Source organism: Octodon degus, unplaced genomic scaffold (genome assembly GCF_000260255.1).
Source record: "Octodon degus isolate 3935 unplaced genomic scaffold, OctDeg1.0 scaffold00096, whole genome shotgun sequence".
NCBI classification, from domain to species: domain Eukaryota; kingdom Metazoa; phylum Chordata; class Mammalia; order Rodentia; family Octodontidae; genus Octodon; species Octodon degus.
Genome location: NW_004524672.1, coordinates 1658771 through 1676409, shown reverse-complemented (window position 1 = coordinate 1676409; position 17639 = coordinate 1658771). Strand labels below are relative to the sequence as shown.

The window sequence follows — 17639 nt, the reverse complement described above, 5'->3', positions numbered from 1 at the left end:
TGTGTGTGTGTGTGTGGAACCGGGGATTGAACTTAGATCCTTGCATTTGCCAGTCAAGCGCTTATCCTACTGAGCCATCTCCCCGGCCCCTTAAGGGAATTATTCTTAAAAAAAAAAAAAAGAAAAGTGATCTAATGAAAAAAATTCTGAAGCCAATTCTAACTGGTCAGAAATACGTAAGTTTATGGCAGTACCGTTCAAATGTATTCAATCCACATTTCTCATTGTTTTCACTTTAAGAATTCTTAAAGAATTGCAAGTCACGAAAATTTGGGGGCTATGAGAATGATTCTTAGACACAAGTCAATGTCAAGGAGTGTACAAAATAGTGCAACCATGTTAGACTACAGAAGGCCAAGCTCAGGGCCCATATTTACCAGGCCATGTTGAAGAAAAGCTCTCAAGGGTTGTTCCCCATGAAGGAGTAATGCAATAAATGTGGGTTTCCCTTGAATTCCCAGTACCTGAGTGGTGAGTAACCTGCACGCAATTTTGAGTTCTAAAATATAATTCCACCCCCAAAATGGTTACTCTGAAAAAGAAAATGACACGTCTGTCAGGTTTTTAAAAGGTTATTTTAACTCAAAACTTATTTCCAAATTAAAATTCAAAGTCAAACTAAGTCAACTTTCATTACATGCTCTCTCATTGTTCTTAGCTCTATGATTTGCAGGAAGTTGGTTACTCTCCTAAACCCCAGGGCTTTCATCTGTAACACAGGACACTCATATCCATTACACAGCGTTATCATTGAGATGAAACGAAAAGTTCTTACCGCTGTGCCTGGCGTGTAGCAAGCCCTGGATCATTTGCTCTTTTGTAACCACTATTATTAAAAACTAGGCCATCTTCTCCTGATACCTGAAAACATATCAGCTAAAGCAAGCACAAATCCTTAGACCAAATGCCAGCCAGGGATGGAGTTGAAGCCAATTAGGATGCATCTTGGGAAGTTATTTTGGAGAGAAAGTAGCAAGGGGAAATCCCAGAACTAAAGGAAAAGGGATAAGTAGCATTAGGGATGCTAAAGATACGCCTTGTGATATGATTTTACAGAAAGACTTGCCTACCTACACAGTGAAAAGAACCAACTTTATTATTAAGACAGTGGCACTCATACATCTTTAAGAGGATCTCAGAGTCTTGCTCCCAGCAGAAACTCCATCCAAGGCGACTTCTACTGCTTGAAGAAATTAGATGCTTTGAGCCCCCTGCCCTTTCTAAGCCTGCTAATGAAAGCCTCATAATACTACACGAAAGCATCGACAAAGAAATCACATGAATAGGTTTAAAGGGATGCTCGGTGAGATTTTTTTTTTTTTTAATGTACTATTTCCAGGTCCTCAAGCATGTTTATAATGGGCGGGGGAGGGATTGGGTGGCTTTTGTTCCCAAATTCTTTTCCCTAATCTCTCATCTGAAGAAACTGAACAGGAGGTGATCCAGCCAGTCAGTGCTGCCAGAGTAACTTGAAAAACCGAAATTGTTGCCAGATGCACTTCTAATCGTTGGCAGCTGGAAAACCAGGGCAAGAAAAACTCGGAAAAGATCATCTGCAATAATTGATAATGCGCACACTGCTGCTTGCAACGCGAAGGTCTTTGAAGCAGACAATGGTATAGATTTCCGACTGGCTGCAAACCCTCCTTTTACCACCTCACATAAAGAGGTAAAACTCTCCCAATTGACAAAGAGGGTTGACCTTTCACCCACTGACCCCAAAGCTCTGTTCTTTTGCTTTCATCTTTCAAGTCTTACTTGCACTGCACTCCAGCCTCTCTGTTTTCTCCACTCTCTGACATCCTGGCCTCTTTCCTTTTAATTTGGAAAATACCATTTGCTTAGACATTGCCTAACAGTGTTCTGAATTAAAACTGCATCGTGGCCTTGTGGTGCTGAGCTGACTGCCTGGCTGAACTGAAAGGTCTCTGTGGGCAGTTGTGTCCAGTCCTTTAGGAGGTAGTAACAACTTGTAAGTGAGGGATCTATGGATCTACCTTAATCAATATTTCCCAGAGTCCGCTATAGAATGAATTATTCCCCCACCACCAGAAACTGAAACCCCCAGTGTGGCATCAGGAAGGGAGGCCTCTGGACGACAAGTCCTGAGGGTGGAGTACTCACACAAAAATAAACAGAGAAGCTTGCTCTCTGCACGGTCTCCCTGTGAGAAGATGCAAAAAGCCACCTGAAAACCCAAAGAGGGTCCTCACCAGACAGTGGATCAATAACACCTTTAGAGGGTTGGGGAGATAACTCAGTGGCGTAAGCACTTGCCTTCCAAACACAAAGTCCTGAGTTTGATCCCTGGTATGAAAATAAAAATCAATTAAATGACACCTTAAGATCAAGCTACCCAAGCCTCCAGAACTGGGAGAATTAAATGTGTGCTGTTTGTGACAGTCTATATGACAGTAGCAATTAGAACTAAAACAGTGACTCTGAGGTGGCCACATCCCAAGGAAGAGAAGTTGGATCACCCTGAGGGTACCAGAGCCCAAGCAGCGGCCAGCTGTACCTCACAGGAACATGTTCATGGGGCTGAACCTCCTGCTCATTGTCGATATTTCCTGGTCTATAAGTAGTATACAGAATCGGCAAATCGGTTGTCAGTTCATGTGAGCCAGAGAAATTTTGCCCCACAGGGGATACTTAGCAATTTCTAGGGACACTTTGGGGTACAACTGGGATAAGGGTAGAGCGGGAGAGGCATTCTTGGCTTCTTATGGGTCGAGGCCAAGAATATACTATCTCACAATACACAGAAGGCTGCAACACAGAATTATCTGGTTGCGAAATGTCAAGGGTTGTGCCTAAGAAATCCTGTTCCAGAACTATGGCTCTTTTTAACTAGAGAAATGGAGGAAGCCCCAAAGGTAGCCTCTCAGTTGTTTCTGGGCTTCACCCCAACGCTAGGCACAAATGGAAGGCAAGAAAGGAGGTCCTGTATCCACAGTTCCACTCTGGGGCCTTCCTGTGTCTCTAGCTGCCACTGTCCCAGTTTAGGATTTCAGTGAGTCTTTCTTCCTGTATTGCCTTTTTCAAATTATCTCTGCTTAACACTTAACCTCTGCTATGTTCCGTTCCCTCAGAACACCTTTACCAAAGATAGCAATGAATCCAAATAACCAGGTTAGGCCTATGCCTTTCTGTCTCTCCTACACAGGAAAACAGGAACTTTGCAAGATTACAACAAAGCACCAACTTCCAAGGGGAGGACAGCATATAATACAGTGGCCCACATGCAAGAGCTCAATTGATGCTGACCAGGAAGCTCCCAGATCACTCCCAGTTCTGTGTCTTTTCCTTGCTTACCTAGTGCTTTCTGATTTAACAACACAGAGAAGATACTTGGTCCTCACAATCAGTTACAAAGCTCAGAAAATGAGAGCAACTACTGGGAACAAGGGAATGCTTAGGCTATTTGTGATTATTGGTCATGCGCTGAATCACTCAGATACCTGGGAGTGAAAATCAAATTAAGCATTAGGCCCCTCTCAGCCCAGAATTAGCTAACTTTTTACAATAAATCTACTAGCCATGCTAAGAAACTACTCCTAAATCAGAATGCTGTTTCCTAGAGGATTTTCCCATGCTATGAGATAAATGCCTGCCTTAGAAGATGATCTATTACCAAACAAATGAATAATCATAGTCAATGGACAATACAGAGATACAAATTCCAGTTACTGTTTCTATGTATAACAACTCTGGCCTAAGAAGATATTTTAGGTCTATTTTGCCTAAATGTAACCTTTAAAAAAAGTGTAAGGTCATGGGTACATGAAGCATCATCAGTGAGAGTAGACAGGGTTGAAAATTCTTAAAAATTAGTCAACAAGTAGAAAGCACAAGATTTCCAAGTGGTAACAAGTCATCTTAACATATGACCAGCAGAGCTACTATGGTCCCTGACTTCACGACAAAAGCAATGGCATCTATTCTTTCCAGATTATAGCATGAGATGCTGACACAATGCCTTCACAACAAGAGTGAACCACACAACATTACCTTATTATATCAAACATTGGCAGGCTATAATTAACACTTAATTAAGAGCCCTCTGGTGGGCCCTGCCTAAATCTGCTCAAAAGTCACCTGAAGTCATCATCCACTTGGTTTCCTGACTTGGTACACAGCAGACATGGCAAGATAAGTGAATCAAACCTGAAGATCTTGGAGGTCTTCCCCAGGTCTTTTTCCTGTCTCGATAAATGCTTTCAGGGTTCACCTAGGACTCATGAACACTACCCCTCTCCGTATCTTCCTGTCATAAAAATCCCATGACCCCATCCTGTCCACTCTAGCTCTCCTTTTCATTACAAAAATCAGAAACTAAAGACGATGCCACACTTTGGTTTTTGGTTTGTAACACTGCTTAGTGTCCAGGCAAAGCAGAAAGGCTTGGAGGCTGAGGCAGCTGGACTGGGGAAAGGCATGTGACTCAATGCTTCTCTATCTCTTTATAAAATGAATACTGACTACTCCCACACCCGAGGGTTTCAGCCAAAAGGAACTGAAGGAAGGCCATGTATCTTAGGTGATAGGTAACAGGACAAAAATGAGCAGGCATTCTTCACCACTCAATGAAATAAATACACTTGCCTTACAGTCACAATTGGTCAAGTAAACCACAAGGCAAGACATGGAGGGGAAGCTAAACAATCTCTTTATCATCTGAAGACTGGCAAATAATGAGACCCACCAAACTGACAACTCAGATCTCACCCCAAATGAATATGCAGAACCAAGATAATAGTTAGCTGATCACAACAGTCTACAGCATTTTCATCAAGTTTGAAACATCAAAAATAGTGATATGAAAACAGGCTCCCTTATCCCACTGGGTATTAATTCCGTCTCCCCCATCTTTTCAAAGTGCAACAATAATTGCTAGCATAAATAGCTCATCTCCCAAACCACTGTGACTTGGACACAGAAGTCCAGAAGTAGCACATTTTGTAATATCAGCAGAAGCAACAAAACCATAATGATGTGAAGGTACCAAAACTTGCTTACTAAAAAGTAAGCAAGAGAGGAAGGCCTGGGTGCACTAATAACTTCCATTTGGTATACCAGACAGTAGCAAACCCGTCCCAATTTCTACAGGAAGGCAAGCAGACGTGTCCTTCAGTCCTATTTATTTACAAGTCAGTCACAAGGTTCTTTCTGTCCTGCTCTCCATGACGTTTTACAGCAGTAGACCAGTCTTAATTATCTGACAGCAATTGCATCCACGTGGCCTGCCTCTGTGCTTGGACACCGAGGTGCAGCTTTACTGTCTGGAAAGGAAGTTTGGACAAGGCCAGCATAAGCTTCTAATGACTTTGGGAAATGGCATGAAAATGATGATGTGGCCAGAGAAACTCCCTAAGAGCTAATTCCAAAACCACTGCTGGACAATGCAATTCACATGCCGTGCAATTCACACAAGTTGTTTTCCTAACCAGCTGGGACAGAGTAAAGACACGTTTTACCCAGGGCTATGGATGCAATAGGAATGAATGCAGACCTCCTGCGAGGGACATTCTGTCACAGTCATGTGGGCACTCATCAGTGGGAGGAGCCAGCTCCATTCCTGAAGGGAACTTAAGACATTTCAGTGACTTCACTGAGCTGTAATTTCTGAGTAAAGTGGTGATAAAATTCCTCATTCAGGAGTCATGAGAATTAAATGCATAGCAACTATAATGAAGGAGGTACACATTTTGACAACCATTTATAGGATAATTAATTTATCCTATCTGGTATCAAAGAAGCTACCAGAAGCCAAACTGGGAGGGGGCAGAGGAAAGAGGAACTGAAGGTTCTTGATGCTGATTTACCACCTCTGCTACGTTATGTGTTTGTACAAAGAAGATCTGTATAGAATCCTGTCTTTGAAATTCTGAGAATTCCACTTATATGATACCACTGGCCTTAAACTACCAGTTTCAACCACTGACTATGAAGGTGCTATGTTGATATGAACTCATTTCCATGAGTGAATCATTATTTGCAATGGACTGTACCTAACTAAAAGCCCAATTCCAAAGCGCCCTAACTTCTGTAATCCCCATCTTAACACTTTATTAGGTGCAAGGCAAAACTCTATACACAGCCATGGGAGAGTCGTATATTCCAAATATGCCATCACATGTCATTTTCTGAGATGGTGAGTGTTTGCAGTTAGCATCCTTCATTAAACTGGTCTTGGGGGTTTTATCTACAACTCCCTATATGTATATGTTTCCCAGGAGAAGAATCTATAAGAAAATCATAGCTCCCCATAAACATTTCATAAAGTCCATCTAACTTGGTTAAGAGTAATTTCAGCTACCTGTATCCTCTTTCCTCCCTAAATAAGAATATTCTGTGGAGAGGGTGGGGAACTCTAAATTAACCCATGAACACACAGACAGCAATTTAGAGTCCCCACCAACACGGATTGCATGTCAAGCTATATCTTATGGGTCTTTTTTTTTTTTTTTTTTAAATCTTTTTGAGACAGGGTCTCACTACGCAGTTCTAGCTGGCTTTGGATTCACTTTGGAGCTCAGGGTATCCTCAAACTCACAATGATCCTCCTGCCTCAGCCTCCTGAACGCTGGGGTTACAAGCATTCGCCACCACAACCAGGTTGCTATTTCATGTTGTCCTTGTGACAGTGCTGAGATTATATGACTGCTCCTATTTTAAAGACAAAGAAACTGAGGCTTAGAAAAGATGAGCAAATTTCTGGAGGTACTGTAGCTCAGAAAGGAGGCAACTGGAACCTCAACTCCATGCTTTTGACCACAAATTTATAGACAATTCTATAAAAAGCATGGGTGGGAGTGTTGTCAAACCTTTCATCTAAATAGAGTTTACAGCAATACACAAAGTTATATTTATAAAAGGAAGCAGAGGGTCAGCCTTGTGTTTATAAAGGGTAATGAGAAATTACATATTAAAATGCCACGCTGATAAATCTAAACAAAATGAGCTAAAACATATAATAAGCATCTGGATATCAGAAACACCTTCCCTTCTGGAAAACAGTTCGCTAAAAAGATTGCCATCATACAAGCACATTTTTATCACTTATTATGTAGTCTCTTGTAAAAACACTAAAAATGACATCTGTCGTTTCTGGAAGTCTAGACAGTGACAGACAAAGCAACTGGGTGTGACTACTAGATCCTGACAAACAAATAGAGCTGAAAGCAAAGCGTGAGGCCCGACAGTTCTTGACCCTATAAAATAGAATCCTTCTCTCACCATAAGGGCTGAAACCTGGCCACAGGGCACCCCCCCCAACACACACACACACACACACACACATCATGCCTCTGCTTCAAGACACGGAAGACACGAGGATATTTTTATCTCACAATTTTCCTTCAGTTCCTTGGTCCTTTATTTAGAAAGCCAAAATAAAAACCAGAAAAACTATACTTATAAAGTCATAAGCCATACACTGTAATAGGTAAATAAAAGTCCTTTGACTTTAGAAGCCATGAAAGAACAGAAGATTAAAAAGTAAATCATAAACAGCTGTACCTCCCCTCCCAATTGTTTACATTCTTAGACATTCACTCTTTAAAAATATTCCCTATGTAGATCAAAACATGCTGTACTTGGAGAAGGGGAAAAACAATGATGTTAGCTTTAAAATATTACACAGTTTATATATCAACAGAGCTAAGTTTGTGTACATTGTTCTAGTAGGCATCCAGTGAACTGAAAGGCTCAAATGGAAAGCTGTAATTAGGGTGTTAATTACCTCAGTCTACAGAAAAATCCAAAATTCCTACGTCACCTTTAAAAAGGAATCTAGCTTGACTTTATGCTCCCTGGAATATGGCATAAGATACAACTGGATTAACAAATTAAGATGGTCCAGCTGGGTGTGGTGGTACACACCTGTAGTCCCAGCACTCAGGAGGCTGAAGTAGGAGGATCAGTGTGAGCTGGAGAGCGGCCTGGGCTACAAAGTGAGCTCAAGGCCAGCCTGAAGTACTTAGTGAGACCCTGTCTCAAAAAGACAAAAAAAAAAAAAAAAAGATAGAAAATGTTTTAAGCTGAATTTGGGTGTGCTAAACCTGGATTAAAACAAATAGATAAAAGTAGGGATGCCTGTGTCTTCATTACCTGATGCCTTCCACCTTCTCCTCTCAACTTCTGTTTTCCTTTCCCTAAGTATCTTTTCTCTTTAACTCATGCCATCCACAAATACCGCTCAGCTCATTACTGGCACTCAGGCTTAGCAATCGGATGGCCTCCTATGGCCAACCTTCTCCATTTTAACTTTGAAGTCTTGCCTTCGGGCATCAAAACACTAAACCTGCGGAGGACTACCCTCAGGAGGGTGGCTCTCCCCTCGCTGGGCCATGAATGTGTGTGAGAGAAGGACAAGAGTGAGTCACAGCCACAGAATGCTGGTTACATAATCAAAAGAACCACCTTTGGCCAAAAATAATCTTCAAAACACAATATCCACTCGCAGTCTTCATAAGCTTACCTCCGGTGGTCCTTTGACAGGGAAACTCTATGTGCTGGGTATAGTCTGAGATTCTCTGCATACCTGTTTTGTTTTGTGGCACTAGGGTGCAAACCTGATCTTGTCCATGCTAAGCCAGCACGCTACCACCATGAGGCACCCATAGCATTTGGCCTAAATTTTAAGCTAACATAATATACGCCAACTTCCACCAGGAGCAGCGGATTGATTATTAGTAGTAAGACAGCCAGTAAATTAAAGCAGGTAAGAGATTTCACTTCCTGGAACTCTAAAGAAGACATCAGTCGTACACCCACATGTCTAAGGTACAAGCCAACAAGGATCATCAAATCATATACATTTTTCATTTTTTAGAGACAAGGTCTCACCGGACAGTTCAGTCTGGCCTCGAGCTTGTGGAGATCCTCTTTGCTCAGCTTTCAATGTGCTGGAAGAACAGGCATGCAACACCATGCCCAGCTATTACCTCACCCCATTGAGAAGGTTCTGGTGTTAAAATATGGTCATTACTAACCTCAGTGGTTCAAAATATATGCTCCATTGAAGGAGGTAAAAGAACGCTTTTTTACCTCCTGAATCACTGGAGGTAATTTGAATCACTGTCTCTCCAAAGTCCCCAAGGATTAGGCTTAAACATGAGATCTTCCACTATGTATGTACATGAGCTACGTACACACATATGTACACTATGTATGTCACTATGCATATGCCACTAGGTATGTATGTACGTGAGCTCTGCCACTATGTACAGATGTGCACACCTAGGCGTGGAAACTGAAGATTTGAAGAATAAATCTAGGTCTCTGCACTGAGCTAAAACTCCAGCTCTTTTTCTATTGTTTTTACTTTGAGACAGGATCCCCCTAAATTGTTACTCCAGGTTGGGCTCACACTTGGTTTTCCTCCTGCCTCAGCCTCCCAGAGTGCTGGGATTACAGCTGCCTGATACCAAGACCGTGCTCCAAGTCGAAGTATTGACATTCAAAGTTGCACCTCCAGGATCAAGGCATACCCGGTTTAATGAGGATGAATGAAAGGAAACAGCATATTCTTTCCTTCAGGATATAAGTAGGAAAGAGAGGAGAGATTTTTTGAAGGCAAATGACCTCGTGATTCACTACAGTGTGCTTATTGAGGCATGGCAATAACAGCCAGAAGTCAGAGTGTGTTCCATCCACATCTGAGATAGAACAGAGCTGCCTCCTCTTAAATAGAATGGTCCCCTTCCTCAGCAGGCCATGAATCATGATGCGACCAAAGCGAGATGCAAACGCCATGTGCTTGCTGTCAATGACAAACTGCCTGTATTAGCAACACAGAATCATGTGACTATTTATAAAGTTCTGTAATTAATGGGTTCTGACAATGACTCTGAGTCATATATTGGCAAACACCCCACACAGAGAGTAGGAAGCTTTTGCTACTATAGGATGGCTGGTGACACTGAGGTTGGACAGGGCCAGAGATTCATTCCCAGCATGCACTGAGGCAGCAGCCCCATAATATGCTCTAAAGAACGTGTGTTCTGTGGCCAAAGGCATGTAGGAGCCATCGCCCTCTCGACATCTCCCAGTGCATATTAGAGCCCTGAAAGTTTGTTTAACCATGTATTTCCTACACCTAAGATTATAAGACAATGTAGTTTTTAACTTTTTTTTAATGTATTTGGTACAGGGTCTCACTATGCAGCTCAGACTCATAGTGATCCTCTTGTTTTCAGCCTCACCAATGTTGGGATTACAGGCATGGATAATGTAGTTTTTAATTCCATTCTAACTACTTAAACATCCTGTGAAACACACTGTGGAAAATATTGCATTAACCCCCTCCAAAAAAGTCTTCACTTGAAATTTGCCATCCAAAAAGTGGTCTGATAAAATGATAGATAAAATACAGGTATAAGCAACAGTAACGTGTTTAAAAAAAGAATTGATAAAAATAAACCGGACATAAAAAATATGCTTTAGGGGCTGGTGAGATGGCTTAGTGGTCTAAAGCACCTACTTAGAGCAAGCTTAGCATAGGGAAAGCAGTTCAATCCCCCAGCACCACATGCCAGCCAGCCCCGCCCCCAGGTGGGCTGAGCTGGACACACACACACACACACACACACACACATAATAAATAAAATAAATAAACTTTAAAAAATATATGCTTTAATTGAATATGCCATACATGGTTTTTTATTCCCAAATTTCTAATATGATTTTTTAATCAAGGGGGTAGATATTAATACATCAATTTGTAATTTGGTATAATACGTGTATGTCAAAAGCATTCTGAGTTACTCTGAGTCTGAAGAAAATGAAAATGAAAGGGAAAGAAATAAACTAAAAAGTAGAGACAGAGCTTCCTTCCCTAATTATTCACAGACTCAATTAGAATTCAGAAAACCATTCTTCATGTTTCAGAATTTATTCATGGAAGCTGTTTTATTTTTACCTGAATTGCATTGGTCAATGAATGCCATACAAATGAAATGTTTTATTATGGCCCAAGTATTTTTAAATAACGCTTGAAGAACTAGAGACAAATGTAAATACTATACATTGCTAAGAAACTAGCACTAACAATGGTCTACTATCATGACCAAAATATAAGTACTTAAAAAATCATTTAAAAATCATAAGTAAAAATCCAATATCTTTTTTCAAAACATTAAGCAGAATGTTATATTATCTTCCAGCCTAAATAGTTCCCAATTTATAGTTGTCTATACTACAAAAATATGAAGACTGAGGAATATCTAAATGTGATTAGATTTGGTAGAAATTTTACTTTTGGGGCTAGAGAGATGGCTCAGTGGAATAAGCGCTTCCTTGGCAAGCGCAAGGGCCTGAGTTCAATCCCCAGTTCTGCCAAAATAAAAAAAGAAAAAAGAAATTTTATTCTTATTAAGGGCTTGGACTTTAATATGATAAGAAATCATTATAATGAGTGAGCCTATTACTTTGATTCCCTCAGTTTCCTAGACAACGTGATGTTACACAATATTCTGTAAGACCTGCTTACTAAGTCATATACTAAGACCTGCTAAGTCATATACTATCAGAAATGTGGAGATAAAACATAAAGAGCATTATGTTTAGGGGTTAGAGTTTTTTAAAGGTATAAGGAGAAAAGCTGAGTTTAAGGCTCCACAAATGGTAACAAAAAAAGGGATACATCCAATCTGATTCTTAAAATACTCAATAAAGTCAAATTTGGGGACTCTATAGGTATACATGTGCTTAACTTTCGAGAAGTTTTGTAAATTCCCAGTCTAGCAAAGATTCTCATTGCCTATTATAAATTATTTCTCCCAGTAACTGTGGAGTAAGACAAGCTGTGAAATTACACATTTACTTCTGTTTCTGCCCAGAATATCACTATAGAGGCCAATCAAGGCCAATGAAAAAAATCCTAACTTTACTGTTTCTTTAGGGTATTGGGGGAACAGAAACTACAGAAGGCTTAAGCACAAATAAAAATTGTAAGTAGCCAGTAATATTCATTAGACACTCATGTGGTTTAAAAGACAATTCCCAACACTTATTTATGTAACTGAGAGATATGGTTGCTAGAATTTTTTACAATGCTATGTTACTAAGTGGAAAATTTCTTTCTACAAAATAAAACATTTTGTCCAGACAAAACTTTTACAGAGGTTTGCAATAAACAAATTTCTAAACACAGGACTTTCATTTAATAAGAGGACAAATAAGTACTGGGTTCTGGAAACTAAAGTTTCAAGAATCTTGACATGGCCCCAACCAACCCTGGCAGCACCACAGCTGCTGGCAAAGGTCCGGAACCATTAACCACCGAACAGCTGCTGAAGCAAGTCACATTCCAAAGCTCTGTAGCACTTCCTATAGTATGGTAAATGTTGAGATGCAAAGAAACCTATTTCTTCACTAAAGCTGAATGAAGATCATGTGGCTAGAGTTTTTATGATCAAAGCAGATCCATATTTTCAAATATAGTTTTTAATGAATGGATCAAAACTTATTTTTTTCAAAATGAATGCAAAGAAAACTATTTCTTGGATAAAATTTAAAACACAGCACCCCTTTTCCTCCTTTTTAGTAAATTCAGGAGAATTAAGAAAGTCCTGATAAGATGTAAATACACTGAATAGTGGAGGCATGAAAACACATGAATATGTTTTATCTACTAGCCCTCTACTGAAACATATATGTGGATAGCAAAGAAAAGCTATGCACAGAATAAGCCCACCCTACAACCAAGTCTTTTAATTTATGTGCACAAATTAAATTTTCTTTGCATTTTTAGTTTTATGATAAGATTAAAATTTAACTTTAGAACTGAGATTTACTAAGTGGCTTTACTAAAAGGTTGCCTGAAATATTACCTCAATCAAAGCCTACATTAAGAACCTCCTTCTATTTATTGGAGAGGGTTGAAAATACCCCATTAATTTATAAAATGTCAGTAGGAGAGGTTCTCACAGCAAATCGAATGGCCGTCTGGTGTGCAACCCTACAAATATATACAATCATTGTCTGTCTCTGTCTCTGTCTCTCTGTCTCTGTCTCTGTCTCTCTCTCCCTCCCTTCCTTTTTCCCTCCCTCCCTCCCTCTACTTTTTTCGGGGGGGGGGCTGCTAATCTGCTGTGGCTCCATTAGTAAGCCCCTAAAAATGTAACTGGGCATTTACACTCTTGTCCTTCTAGAACGCCTCCACATCAAAGGAAAACTCTCACTCGTCCAGCCCCTGAAAAGTACACAGCTGGCACGTAGAAATCTGGGCGCATATGAGGGCAACCACTTATCCACGTGCACATCCATAGCTAGAATGTTTGCTTCCTCTAGCACTCTCTTCTGATTTTCCAATAAATACAGGAAGGGCTTTTTGTTTTGACTGAATTATACTCTTATTAGATGCTGAACAATTGCTTGTTGAAAAGATAACCATAAGAACAAAACTTGAAAATACACCACCCAAGCTGTCTGAAGTCCAAGATGCCGTCTTTTCCCGGCACTGGAAGCCTTGGAACCAAGTATGCATGATGCTAAGGCCAAACTTCTGAAATATCAATGTGAAACCCAAGCCCACAGCTCTGTCCTCCTCCAAGCAGTGGACTCACATGTGTGCATTTCAGCGGAGATTTAGGGATTGCTGAGGTTTTCCATGCTGCTTCCATGAAAACCAATATTTTTAAGTTTCACTGCTGGCTCCCAGTGTAAAGCTAAACTTAGAAATCAAGCTGGGTTCTGTTTCAAGCTACACCACCTAACTAGTTGTGGGCAGGAATGTGACAATATAGACAATTCCAAATCTTAACTCTTGATTTTAATGAGCAAAGCAGACCACTAAAATTCAACCCTCCAGGTAATTTAACAAGAACAGAAGTGCTTCAGAATGCATTTGGGTATTACATTTGGCTCTGAGGTTTTGATCATACAGCTTATGGGGTATGTTATTTACAACTCTGTATGTGAAAACTGTGCCATAGGGTATGCCATTCCAGCCCAAGTGATTGAAGGTGTTATTAAGTCATTCTTTTTTCTTATTTTATGTATTTGGTACAGGGTCTTACTATGCAGCTTTGACTCATAGTGATTCTCTTGTTTTCAGCCTCCCTAGCACTTGGATTACAGGTGTGTACCCCTATGCCCAGTCTCAGTGGCTGGCTTAGAGCACCCTGGGGTGGGGCTGGCGCAGCATGTAGTGCCAGGGATCAAACCCCAGTCCCTGCACTTGCCTAACTAAGCAAGCACTTAGTCTGCTGAGCTACCTCACTGTTCCTTATTAAGTCATTCCAAAGCAGTTTCCAAGGGTTCTGACTTTGTCTTGTGTGGAAATGCCTAAGGTGGAAAATGATCCATGATATCCCTCATACCTTTCTATTTACAGTAACTCTTCCCAGTCAACTTGTCTGGTGGATTGTCACTTTTATTGATAATGTTTGCTTATCCAACCTTAAAGGACCTGATGATTCACATACCTCTTTTCTTCCCAGAAAGAATTCTACATTGTATATGACTCAGGTTCTAAATTTGAACGGAAGTAGGAACCTTATAGACATTTTAATAAGATAGAATTTCCCGAATCTGTTGCCTGACCTAGTTAAGCTACAATTTGTCAATCTAGAAAGTTAAATGAGTGTTTCATGAATTCAATCTGGAAACCATGACAAAGTCCTAAGTATGACCACATAAGACAGAGGTTGCCAAGGGCATTACTTTCCACCATACACTGAAGGAAAATTAAATTTTTTTCTCTATTTTTAGCAAACACCTGTACATCACTGGATTGCACAGGCGTTTTATTCTGATCAGCCCAGATGCAAACAAGGCAGAACTAAAATGCCTAAGCAGCACTGTTAGTGTCGTCCTGCATCAGCACTGTCCTTGCTCATTACACAAAACTCCAAGTCCAAGTCAGTGGTCCCTTAAGGTTCTCTGTGTCCCAACAACTGGTCATCATTATTTTCTAGAAAAAACGTAAACGCATGTTTGGCTTCACTTGTGAAATGATTTAAAACTTTTCCCCTGGTGAATACAAATTTGTTGACCTTCTGTAACAATATGCTTGAGACAATAAACTCGTAAACAGGAAAGCTTTGTTTTGGCTAACAGTTATGGAAGTTTCAGTTCAGAGAAGGTTGGACCTGCCCATCTTGGGCTTGTAGTGAGGCTACACATTATGGAAGGAGCACAGGGTAGAGGAAGCTGCTCACCTGATGAAAGCCAAAAAGAAAGAAAGAAAGAAAAAAGAAAAGAAAAGAAAAGAAAAGAAAAGAAAAGAAAAGAAAAGGAGAAAGAGAGAAGGGATGAGGGTCACATTAGTTCCTGCAGTGACCTAACATCCTTCCACTGGTCCCTGCCTCCTCAAGGTTCTACCATTTCCCAATGATGCAACAAACTGGGGACTAAACCTTTAAAAACTAGGCCTTTGAGGACACTTACCCACATCCAAGCAAGTAACACACTCTATCACTTTTTAAATGATCCTCCTTTAGAATCATTGCCTAGAGTTCTATACGCAGTCATTGTCTGTCTTACTGTACTGACAACTCAAGCTGCTGAATATTGCTCTTTAAAATGCTACACGAACATAAAATCACAAAGATAGAGCAAATCACAACACACCATAAGCTTAACCTATTACAGGTGACACTGGTGAACCATCTGCATGACTCCCAGACACTGCACCAAGAGTATGAACTGGAAAAAGGGTTGGAAAGCCTTTACTGTATAGACTGGACTACATAGTTTTCGATTTGTGAGCCAAGATTGGTCTCTGTAGCCACAACTCAATTCTACCACTACCACTCAAGAGACAGCACAGACAGCACTTAAATAAATGGGTGCTCCAATAAAACTTTACAAACACAGAGTGCAGCTGTATTCGGGCAGCAGGCTCTAGTTTGCTGATGCCTCATCTAGTGTAAAATGAGGAAAAAACTACACATTTTGTTGTGAATCAGGAACAAGAATCCAAAAGAGGATACACATAAACACAAAAACAGCTCAAAGAAACAACTATACAAATGTGAAATGTGTTTCTGATGTAATAAAATAGCTAACAAGTGGTCTGCCAAAGTCTAAAAAGGCATGTATTTGCTGTTCTTACACAATACCATACTATGGTGATTAACGAGAAAAGAAAACCAACCTCAGAACATTCTACATCATCTCCTTTGAAATGCTTTTATAATAAAGGTTGCATAGTAATTTATGAATGAAGAGATAAAAGGGGAAAGGAGATGACACCTACAAAGTAAGAGAAGAGAGCACTGATGTCGAGAACAAAGGAATGACAGAATTGCATCACTTAGTGCCTTATACTGCTAGAAGTCCTGTTTGCTTTAATTCTCCATTCTGTAAGTGTTTTCTATACCTTTCTATTTTTGGTTCCTTTTCTATTCAAATTGCTACATTTTGGAAGGTTCTCTTTATATACCACATTGTGGTTTCTACAGTTCTGAAATGATGCAAGAGTCAGCATTCCCTATGAACACCCTCTGGGAAGGCTACCGTCCACATTTATGACAAAAACATTACAAACAAAATCCACATCAAGTGCCACAGATGCCACATTTCACATCCTGGTGGTTACCTCCTTTGAATACCAACATGAACACGAAATGAACAATCCACCAAGCTTAAATTTCAAGGGTATCTTTAAAAAAGCATGCCATCTGCTTCTTCAAAGCAAAACAGAAGCTGAAAGGGCCTCTTTTTCTAGCACTCGCAACACAAAATATTAGGTCATAGTGAATTTGATCACCAGCGAACAAGGCGTCTGCCTTCTTTTGTTCCTTTTGTCTTGATTGCTACAACGTTAGTCAAGTGTTAGTCCATCTGAAATTATTCACTCCCTTCACAATAGTTCCCAATCAACTCTACATGCCATAAGAAAGGCCCTACATATCCCCTCCATTCATAAAAGTGCAACTTGTGAATCAAATTTCTCTACAGCAATACCTAAACGACTCTTTTCATCATTTTGAATACCTCCCTACAATGAATCTCAGGGTATTAATATATTTGACTTAGGAGTATAACCTTTGGGCCAGTCTCTTAGTAATCAAAGCTTCAAAAGTTGTCAGTATCAGACTCATATAGCAAATGAATTTTAAATCTAACGCACCCAACTCTGCAGTTCATACAAAATGATGAAATGTGGAAATTAGAGAAACTATAATGCCAGAAGTATTTTCATCCAGCCTGAAAATCAGGTTTACGCCTTCTCTCCGTAGAGATTTTTCTAAATATTTTTCTTTTGCTTTAACTACCCTAAAAAGTGTGTATTATTTTAGCAGTCCAAAGAATCACTAAAGGAAAATGAAAGACATTAAAATATGGATCTTTAAGATGTTATGAAAGGTAGCACACAACCCCAACACATGCCATTATTTTCAATGAAGACATGAAAAGAGAGAATGAGTGAAGATGATGTTACTAACGCTAGAAAAAGAAGTCGGAGCAGATCACAATGATGTTGATTTGTAGCATCATTTTTGTAAAGGAACCGTGGCATCAGCTGCCTCTTGCTTTGCAGCTGTCCCTGTCTGAATGCTCCACTATATAGGAACAGAACATATATGAGCTGCTCATCCTCTAAGCTGGGTTATCTACATGACTGGTACCAGAAGACATTCATTAAAGTGCTCTAAACACATAACAACACACAAACGCATGTGAGT

General features: G+C 40.1%; 1 protein-coding gene and 1 pseudogene across 1 annotated transcript in view; one reads left to right on the top strand and one right to left on the bottom strand.

Annotated features, from left to right (window-relative positions):
• LOC101585480 overlaps nt 1-3128 on the top strand; it is a 97045-nt pseudogene extending 93917 nt beyond the window's left edge.
• The window catches only part of Irs1 (insulin receptor substrate 1), a 61756-nt gene that overhangs the window by 12828 nt on the left and 31289 nt on the right, over nt 1-17639 (bottom strand). The gene's annotated exons all lie outside the window — the stretch shown is intronic.